General features: G+C 41.3%; 1 protein-coding gene across 37 annotated transcripts in view; it reads left to right on the top strand.

The window, feature by feature from the left end:
• Nucleotides 1–982: 982 nt before the first annotated feature.
• LOC139561502 (receptor-type tyrosine-protein phosphatase delta-like) overlaps nucleotides 983–10,763 on the top strand; it is a 600,941-nt gene continuing 591,160 nt past the window's right edge. For 36 of the 37 annotated variants that reach the window (XM_071378677.1, XM_071378668.1, XM_071378678.1 and 33 more), the window contains exons 1-3: nucleotides 1,100–1,230; nucleotides 1,346–1,453; nucleotides 1,594–1,630. The gene's annotated coding sequence lies outside the window, so the exon portion shown is untranslated. The other variant, XM_071378643.1, reaches the window with a different exon arrangement.

The raw sequence follows: 10,763 nt of genomic DNA, 5'->3' as shown, positions 1-10,763 counted from the left end.
AAGCTTTTTAGTGTTTGTTTACAAGTACATTGTTTACAACGATTGGTCAAGTCAAGTTGTGTGCACTTTCATTTGGAGTAAAAAAAGCTTATATTTTCAGTTCTTATGGGGTATGAGAGTTAAACTAGGCACATGGGACATTTATAAGCTATATTCTTCAAGATTCTAAGGGTATAAATCATTAATTTAAAAGTATATATCATACATTTATATCATTATTTTAATTTAACATCATCCTTCCCTTTTTGAATAACCACATTCTCATACACATACAAACCCATACATTGTTATAAACACACAGCTCATGCACAAATCTGATTATTACTTAACAATATTGAAACAATAACCAAAAGTATTAAACACAGCAATCCAGTTCTGTGTGAAAATGACAAATATTACTCTACTCCTTTGTTTCATAGGCTATTTCAAACGATAAGAAAATTAAGTCTAATGTATCTAATCTATGGTTTGTTGTTTCAGTGTCTGTGGTATGCGAACACTTGAATTACCTGTCATGTCAGATATCTGCTTTAGAAAACGAGCGAATGATATTGCTTTATAGGGTCACTAACATCTACTGTAGCTGTGTTGGATTTGAATCAAAACATTGTTTAACTCGTTTAAAAAACTCAATTGATACTACGTGAAAAATTCAGCAGGTTGCGCGCTATTTTTTTGCCTGGACAGTTGCGCCACAAAGGTTGAACAAGCAGTTTGCCTCCCAAGTTCACATATCCGTTTTATGCCAATATTTTATCAAAACAAGTGCCATGTTCCGCCGTGGGAGACGTTTTATATGGGTAACTAATGTAATCCATTTCTAATGGATTTATTATCGTCACAGAAATCAAGAGATAACCATTTATTGTCTGCGTAACGTTTACGGAGAGCGGGAGAGCTAATCCAACATGGGTTAGTTGCTCTACTAGCCGGCCATCAAGTGGCTCGATAGAGTAATGCAGGTGTGTGCGCTTGTGTGGAAAGCATCTTATCTGGAACGCTGTCTTTCCCGCGCCCACCTTCTCTCTCCTCTCTCGCTTGCGCGCTCCGACCCGCTCGCTCTCCAGCCATCGCCAGGAGCAGTGTGTGGTAGGCTACAGTTTGATAGCAGCAGCGCTGGCTTTCTAAAGAAAGCTTAGCTCTCACTTTTCTGTCTGTCTCATTACCGCTCTCATTGTCTCTTGCGACAGCGGGAACGGAGCAGCCACCTACTCTCCTCCTCACCATTTAGTATGAGTAGTATTATTATTTTTGCTGCACACAGATGTATATTTTAGCACTTTTTTGGGGAACCGCGTTTCTAACGGAATTTGTTGTGGCTGTTTTGGTGTCTTCTCTCTTTCAGTTCACTTGGGGCCTGTATTTGGAATAAGAAAGCATTGCTGTTTCTGACTGGAGAGAAGGAAGATTAAACTCATCTGGATTTCCTAAGGAATTTTATCTGGATGCTTTGGTAAGTGGTCATTTGCGTCGCATACAAGTACTTCAGGGCAGTCTATCACATTATGTCGTTATCAATTGATAAATGCCTGTTTGTCGAGTGTACAATTACATCACTTACTTATCATTCTCCTTTTTGTCATTTAAATACAGTTACCGAGGCTGTTGAATTCATCAGCCGGGGTATATAGTAAGTAGAATTTAGACTTTTCCTCGCATTGTTTTTTGCAGAGATGTTGCCTACTTTTATAAATGTCGGGTTTATGAATGGTGTAAGCTATTTTAATTGCAAGTTATGTAGGCCTATTGTGACCTGATATTATTGACATGCCATGGCATAGGCACACACAGCGCACATTTCAGCTCATCATGGAAGTGCGATGTCGGATGCTTTTTAGACAAGCACTTGTTCACTATGCCCTTATATTATACCGTCGAAGTTATGTTATCTGTTCATAATCATATATGTTCGGCTACCTACACTCTCCACCAATTGCCAAAATGCCAGCACTTCCCTTTTCAATATGTCATCTCTGCCTTACAGTTACTTATCTTAGCCTAGGCTACTTGTCTTCAAAAGAGAAGGCGGAGAGGTGGTTCATGTATGCCTATTTGCTGTCCACAAGCTTAATGGAAGCGATGCTGTGATGCCCCTCTTTTTTAAGATGCAAAATATGCCTATCGCTGTGAAGTTGCGGGACATGTGTGGAAACTTCTCTTGAAATGTGCTGCTGTATGTGTTAGGGAAGTATATTTGGAGGAGGTGGGGTGTGTAGGCTATGTATGTGCAAACTTAATCACTTGGGAGTGTTAAGTTATTCCAGTGGTGTGTGTGTGTGTGTGCGCGCGCGTGCTTTCGCATGTGTGTGCATGCGTGTGCACACGCAATGAGGTGTGTGGATGGATGGGTGGTGGCTGACTGACTGAGTTTGCTTGTCCTCGCTACTCTCCTTTTGACAGACAATGTACATGTCAGCTCGTATTGTTGAATCACTGCTGATGCATATAACGAGCCTTGCCCACTGCTGCACTGAGCGGGGGTATGTTTGTTTTCACTCAATCAATGTCATGTGAATCTGCACTGTTTTGTACATTCTGTGTTGCATTCTTTCTCTGAGAAAGTTGAGTGGGTCAACCCACATAATTGTTTCTCAATTTTACTCAGATTAAAACAGTGTCATATGCAATGGCAGTGTATCAAATAAAAAGTCAACGAATTAAATGCCCTGATGAAACCCGCTGTTGGCAGGGGCGGACTGGGACAAGAAATTGGCCCTGGAATTTCTAACACACTGATCCATTTCTTTCCTCGAGGCCCCCACACCAGCCCATTTTTTTCCCTTGACGTTCCCATCATTAGCCAGAGAATGGTCATTTTGCACACAAAAAAACTAGTTAGACACCCACAGGCAGACTGGCCATCTGGCATTTCGGGGCAAATGCTAGATGCCAGATGGCCAGTCCGCTTGTGGCTGTTGGGCTTAACCATTGACACCCTTGGATGGGGATGCTAAAACCACCTTTTGGTTAATATTGTGCTTCCTATACACCTAAGAGAGGCAGTTAGATGTGAAAGTAAAAGAAGGCAATGGAAAGTCATACAGCTCTCTGCTGTACTGCAGAGTGACACAGGGTTATTTGAGAATGACCGCAAAGACAATGTGATAGCCTTATTGGCATCCCTGTCCCTGGGAGATGGAGGGAGGATAGTGTTGCCCATCAATATGGACTACATGGAGTCAAGCATGATATATGCAAAATAACATGCAGGCAAGGACATATTGTCAACTGTAAATATACTATCTATCTATCTGCTTAGCTGGGCTTCGGAATGGTGAAAAAAAATCTAGTAAACTGGTAAATTTTTGGAATCATGGAAATATAATGATTATTCTAATTATATAGTTGGAATGCATAACAACAAATGAAAAGGCCAGGGAGGAATTATTGTGACAGGGTAGGAACCAAAGTGTTGTTCAGTGTTTCCCAGGGGACCCTAATTAGATGTTACATTACTTGTTTTCTATTGCTTCATGTAGCTAACTAGCGCTATCTAACATGTTCATGTTTTGCCTATTCCTCTCTGATTTAGAAATCAAAACAAATCAAATTGTGTTTGTCACCTACACACATACACATGGAAGATACCGTTGCACAAACAGCGTGCTGATCTATGCCTACACCAGCACTGGTGGTGAAGGTGGGCAACATTACCTCTTCGACCTTACATCTGATTCTCATCACGGGGGCCCCACAAGGGTGCATCCTCAGTCCCCTCCTGTACTCCCTGTATACTGACGACTGCATGGCCTCACACAGTTCCAGCTCCCGTCATCAAGTTCGTTGACGACACAACAGTAGTAGGCCTGATTAAAAACAAGAATGGTGGTCATTTGATGTCCTTCCAGCTCCATTATTCTCTAAATAGTAACACAGAAGCAAAATATAAAGTTAGTTTTGCATAGCCTATTCTAGAATCAGACAGTTTAGTAAAGTATAACTGTTTTCTGTTCTTATGGGTATCTACAACTTCAAGAAGTATATACAGGCATCATTGAAGTACAGTAAAACTCCCTGTACAATATGCCATGTGCACACCAATGGTTTACCTGGACATATTGGTACCGCAGCTCCTTCACTCTGTCACTATTCCTCTCAAATGGCACCTTGTACAGTTGTTTCATAGTCATTAGATTTTTTCCCAAAACTCTGTCTATAGTGGAAATGCTGACAGAATTGATATTTGCGAAGATATTGTTGTCATTTATGATTGCACTTTGGATCTCTCTTAGCCTGATGGAATTGTTGGCTATGACCATGTTGCAAATGTCTTGTTCTTGCTGATGGCTGAATACTGCTGCTCTGCCACCAGCATGAGGTCTTTGTGCAGTCATATATATGACATGTAGAATTCACACATAGATCAGGTTACAGATAGTATATTGTATTCAAATTGTGCTGTATTACTGTATATTCCTCATACATATCTTACGGTACATTGTAATTTTTAGACTTGCATTTAGCTTTACAATAGTTGCAGTATTGTTGTGAATGAAATGCTGTCACAAAAGTAAAGAACGAGTACATGTTTACCTGTTTTCCCTACGGAATGTTTGCACAATTGATGACACTGTGGAGCTGTTTACAATAGGCTGTACTCTCTGTCCAGCCTCTTCCATTGTAAGACCATGGTTTATGACATGGTCCACACTTGTGGCTCTGATTTCATCAGGGACTCTTATTATTTGCCTTCTACCTCTTCCTCTATTATGTCTTCCCCTAACACCACCACCACGCATTCTTACACATCTTCTTATTTCTCTTCCACCAGCATGTAGCTGCTGTTCAGGGTTGTGATGTTCCTCCATGTTCAAAAATGGTAGTGATTGTGCTGTGGGCAAGCTCCAGATATATGCTTCCAAACTTGATTGGTTGATTGGTAAGATTGTGATTCCTATTTCATTACTATGTCAGCTGGCAGGTAATTTGCCAATTTAGCAGACATCACAAACATTCCATGTCATAGATATTTATGGAATATACATGTATGTCTGACTGATTTTGATAATTGAATGGGTAATGTTGCATGTGATTGCTCACACGATGAAAGAATGTTTAGAAGTTGCGAAGAGTCTGACAGTTTCACTGGGAATCAACTCATCAGTTTTATCAGCAAGCCATGTGCACGTAGCTATTGGGAAAATTGTAGACAATTGTACTTCCTCTTTTGCACACGTGCCAAAACACTTGCAGTTTGCTTAAATGAATAAGACATTCAAATCTGGTGTGAACAAGAAACTAATTGTTCAGAGATTTGACTGTATTGTTTTGAAAAAAATAATTATCTTTCGAGAATTGAGCCAAAGCGATTGAGAAAAACTGTAAGAAACAAAGTGTAAATCCGCATTGTTGTCACCAACATCTTTTTGCATCTGACCACGCAGACAGAGTGAATGGCATGGCAAGTGCTTGTGACAACTGCTCTCCTTGAGTGACAGTGGGCAGGGCTTGGGGAAAGCGCATGGGGAAGCAGCATGCAGGAGGAGGGGGAGAGAGACGACTCAAGTAACAAACAGAGTCAACTATGCAACTGACATTACATGCGCCAGAGTTGCATATCACATTCAACAAACCAAACATTAAAATACCGTTATAGAAGGTAAAGTAAAAACCCAAACCGGTCTGTGCATCAATACCGTTATATTGTAAAATACGGTATACCGCCCAGCCTTAGTCAAGCATGTCTTGATAGTTGCATTGAAGTCGTCTCATCTTTGACGTTGTTTGATTGAGAAAGGTCAACTGTTCCTTTTAGCAGCACGGCAAGATCACACACATGATTGACATCTGCAACCAAGTGTCGACGTTCGCTCACTACCAGAAACGATCTTTCACACACATTTCCTTACACATCTACAGAATACAGCTACAGTATATTATGTAAGATAAAAAGTCAAAGCAAGCAAGAGAACAGTGAGCGGTATTTCATCATGCATGCACCAGTCAATTTCCAGCAGTACAATAGTTTCGCTTGTGGAAACGTGCTAACAAGAACAGGAGTGTCTTACTGCCCGTGGCAACAGAGAAAAAAACATAAATCCCTCACAGCAATTGGAAAACAAATTGGCATTGCAGCATATAAAGTATACACCATTACTATCTCAGCTATCCCTTCCAGGTTGAGTTGCAATTTGGCTGAAGCATTCATGAGACTAGACCTTTACGAGATGTAAGGGAAAGGTCAGTTTTCCCAGAGAAAGGGGATTTTCAACTTTCTTTCACTCGGTGAAATTTTTAGGAGAACGCTTTTAAGGATTAGTCCCAGGTAAGTATTTTTCCTACCATCCATTCCAGGCTCCTGCAGTCCCATTTTATAAATTGCACACCATTCAACAATTTTCTGCCATCTTCGCCCTGAGTGCTACTCCCTGAATCTATTAGCTGGCCTTGCATCCGTCATTGTTGGAGGGGGCTTTAAGCAACAAGACAGAAGGAACGCTCTTGCCCATGTGCTTGCTGAGAGGTGTGCAGTACATTAAAGTGGACCGCGATCATAAGCCCGCTGCTGGCGCACGAGCGTTAACTCCACATTTCTGCAAGGCTCTTCCCCCGCTTAATTATCCTTCAACACCGATAGCTCAACTGTGTCGAGAGAGAAGCAAGCTATAATTATGTTTTATGAAATTCTTCCAGGTGACATAATCGGGCCATGGCTAAGTGATAGCCGAGGTCACAACAGCAGCAAATAAACAAGTGTCACACTCTAATTTGACTGGTAATCGACTTTAGTATGTAAATGTTTGTTTCCATGCTGAGACAATTGTCTGAATTCACTAACGAGCAGTAATGTGGAAAGATATGGATAATGAAATTGCCCATATTCCCAGCCACTGATAGCAGACATGATCTACAGTAGAATCATGGCATTGACTCCACAGTTACTGTACAGGCATATGTAAGGTACCACATCCGGTACTGCTATGATGTCCTCATATTGTCATCTACATACTGTAACTAACACGCCTTGATTATAAGCCCATTCGTTATGACACATCAGATGCCCAACTACCAGGGGACGTTTTATAATGAGGATGTACTGACAGATAATTAGATACACCTTGCGTCGGCTCTTTCAGGAAATGTTGATTCATCCTTAAATGAAATGTTTCTCTCTGCTAACATGAAAGAGATAAATATCTCTCCCTCTGTCACATCACCTTGTCTCTCACGGTGGTAACATTTTTATTTATCCATCCGCTTCTAACACATTTAGATGTGGCGTGTTTTCATTCGGGGGCTGACGTTTCCCATCACCTGAAGAGTGGCTTCTGGCTTTAAAATGGGACAAAAAATATGTGGCCCCCCTGGTGTTGGCTCTCGGATCCCCCTGAGCCCATTGACTCCTCAGACGGGCTCATATCACAGGGTGTTACCATTTTATGGCTAGTGGTACAACTGCTCCCAGACTTGGCAGCTGTTTTAGCCGGCCGTGTTAGTGCATTGAGAAGCCTGGGTGCCTGTGTGTGTGTGTTTGTTTCGAACGGTTGGTTGTGGTGGAGGGGCCATGTTGATTTACAGCCTGAGCCCTCGTGCTGATTCTTCAATACATACATCAGCTGTCTGGAGATGTATAGTTTGATGGATGCACATGCATCTAATCAACCATTTCGTGCACATACTGCATACAGTACACTGCATGATCAATTGAATTCACACACAGGCCAACAGACTTGCAGGCAGTCACAAATATAACTCATTTTTTCTCTGGTGTTGATTGAAAAAACTGTGTGAAATGAAACCCCTCACCGACAGTACACGTCTGCCCAAACACTTATTTATCAGTCGCTTGGCGCCGCTCATAAATCAGACGTTTATTAAGTTGTTAAACGACTACTTCTGCCTATCGCAAGTGACATCAGTGCCATTAAGTCTGATGTATACGACACGCTAGGAGGGAACATGAGCTATTGCCGATGCTCCTTGCATTATTCAATTAAACAACTTGATACTTAATGACTTTTGTTAAGCCCACTTTCCCTTTATTTCCTCTCTTCTTCACCCCTTCCTCCATTCCTCGGTGGCATTGCTCTCATGAAATTTAGAAGAGCAGGGATTGATTGCATGGATGAAGCACAGGGGAGTGAGGGAAACACTGCAGCGGATCTATGTAGCTGAGGATCAATTCTCGCCTTTGCATACCGTAGAGACTTATACCACCAGACTTAAGCTTTATTCGTTACTCGGCCTGAAGTAAGGCAAGGAAACACTGTTTACTTCCAAGCATCCAAGCGTGTCAAAGGCAATAACGGGTACAGCTTAACCCAGGGCATAGCATAATTTATTTGTTTGGACTCTGTCTATATCCAGTTGCCTATTACATTCAAAGCAATACAGGGATCATCAACTAGATTGAGCCGCGGGATGATTTTTTCTTGAGCGGATGGTCAGAAGGCCAGAACATAATTACAAATAATGTGTAGACTGCAAATTGACCGCAAAAAGCCAAAACAGATATAATATTGGACTAAAACATAATAGTTTCAAACATTGCTTACGTTTGTATATGATCACATATATCTCTATTATGCGTGGGAATACTTTGTAACAGATTTCTAACATTAAAATCACTTGGAGACGATTTGCTGGTGATTTTACAAAAAAGAAAATCTGGAACTCTGCCGTAGGGTTTATTAGAATATGTAAGTAAGAAGCAAGTGTAGTTGAAATTGCCAGTAGGTAATGTTGGTGGAAAATATATCTTGGCTTCTACTGAACCTGAAGGAAATGTTGTGGCTGTGTGCACTGCTCAGCACACTTTGAGCCCTGCTGAAGTGACCAGTCTTTTGAATTGGTATTGTACTTTTGCTTGTTACATCATTTCACTGGAAGGCAAGTAGTGCCTCCAACCCAGGCTCAGCCAAGCATGCTTTAAAAAAAAATTCACCTCAACTGAGAACTGTGGTGGATATGTTTCCCCTCCTGTAGCGGACTTTGCTTTCGCATGAAGGACACCAGCAGCAATCTTGTGTTCACCTTTCGGTCAAACCTGACAGGATCTCGCAAAAAAACACAAAAACTGACGGAAAGAGAAAAGACAAGAAAAGGGGGACTTGGGAGCCTTGAACATCACCATGTTGTCAGAATCTAGGCCTATGTGTGGTTGGTTTGAGGACTGTGCTAATTAGCGCCAAATGTTACCGTGATAGATCATGGCCACATGCTGCTGTATTAGGTGCTAGCATGGCTAATGATTTTTCCAAAGGGCAAATGTCAACCCCATCATATATTTGGACCTTCTTTGTGGTTTCTTTTCACACCAGATTTCTTTTCATGCTCCTCTGAAGGGATTATTTTGCTCCTAGCTGCTCTGAAGGTTTTCCAACGGGAGCGATATGTTGACTGTTAGCATTTGTAATCCGTGAGAGGGGAGAAAGAAAGTAAAAGGAAAGAATATTGCAGGCATGCCGAAGCCAGGCCACTCTGCACAGCTCCATGAAAGCTATGATCCCTTATTGATGTCACCTGTTAAATACACTTCAGTCAGTCTCGATGAAGGGGAGGAGACAGGTTAAAGTAGGTTGTTTAAGCCTTGAGACAATTGAGACATGGACTGTGTATGTGTGCCATTCAGAGCGTGAATGGGCAAGACAACATACTTTGAACGGTGTATGGTAGTAGGTGACCGGTTTGTGTGAAGAACTGCAACGCTGCTGTATTTTTCACCCTAAACAGTTTCCTGTGTGTATCAAGAATGGTCCACCACCCAAAGGACATCCAGCCAACTTGCCACAACTATTGGAGTCAACATGGGACAGCATCCCTGTGGAATGCTTTCAACACCTTGTAGATTCCCTGTCCCAATGAATTGAGGCTGTTCTGAAGGCAAAACTCAATATTAGGAAGCTGTTCTTAATGTTTTGTATACTCAGTTTTTTCCCCTTATGGTCTAGAATAACTAGCCTACTGATACAGGTTTTGTTGGGGTTTCTACCAGGGTTGGGGTTAATTACATTTAAATTCAGCCAATTAAAAAAGGATTTGAATTGCTATTCCACTTCAATAATGGAAAAAGTTCCATTTATTTTCAATGAGAGCTTTGGAATTGTTACATTGTTGGTGGAATTGATATGATCCTAACCCTGGTATTGACCTTTCTTCCCTCTCTGCTCTGTCTCTGCTCTGTCGTATCAAGTCCTTTCAGATCAATGACCAGGAAGGAGAGGGGATGGGGAAAGGATGCTACAGGAACAGTATTGGGACGTAGCTGTTGTGCTTGCTTACCTCTCCCTACCAGCAGCCTCGGGGCTCTCAGAGCTCTATGCTCTAATTAGGCCTCAGTCATTTCACCCGCTTACTTAACGGCTGATACTACAGGGAAGTTGTCGGCATACCAGGGCATACTAGCATTTCTTACTGACACCATGAGGGGTACATTTGGTCTTTGTTACAGAATATGTGTGCGGATATGTTGTAGAATAAGTATGGTGGTTTTGTGGTCAGACAACTGTGTGAGAGGCTATTGCATTGTACTGTACTTATACAAGTGATTTTGGTTTTAAAGGAACGAGGAGATACTATAATTGATGGACTACTGTTTTTTAATGTTTTCATAGGTATTTGTATGATACATTTATTGTTAGTTTAGGAACTGATGATTTTGCATATTGTTTATTAGGCAATATGTATTCTGCTGAAACCACATAATTGCTTTAATTAAACCTTACAACGATTAACCTTAATACTGTTGCTAAATTAGATACATTTTATAATTTTTGGACTTTAGCAGTTTCTTATAAGACAATGACTCTTCCACTTAGAATATA

Source organism: Salvelinus alpinus, chromosome 31 (genome assembly GCF_045679555.1).
Source record: "Salvelinus alpinus chromosome 31, SLU_Salpinus.1, whole genome shotgun sequence".
NCBI lineage: Eukaryota > Metazoa > Chordata > Actinopteri > Salmoniformes > Salmonidae > Salvelinus > Salvelinus alpinus.
The sequence above is the reverse complement of the archived record's forward strand: the minus strand, read 5'-3'. Positions and strand labels throughout refer to the sequence as shown.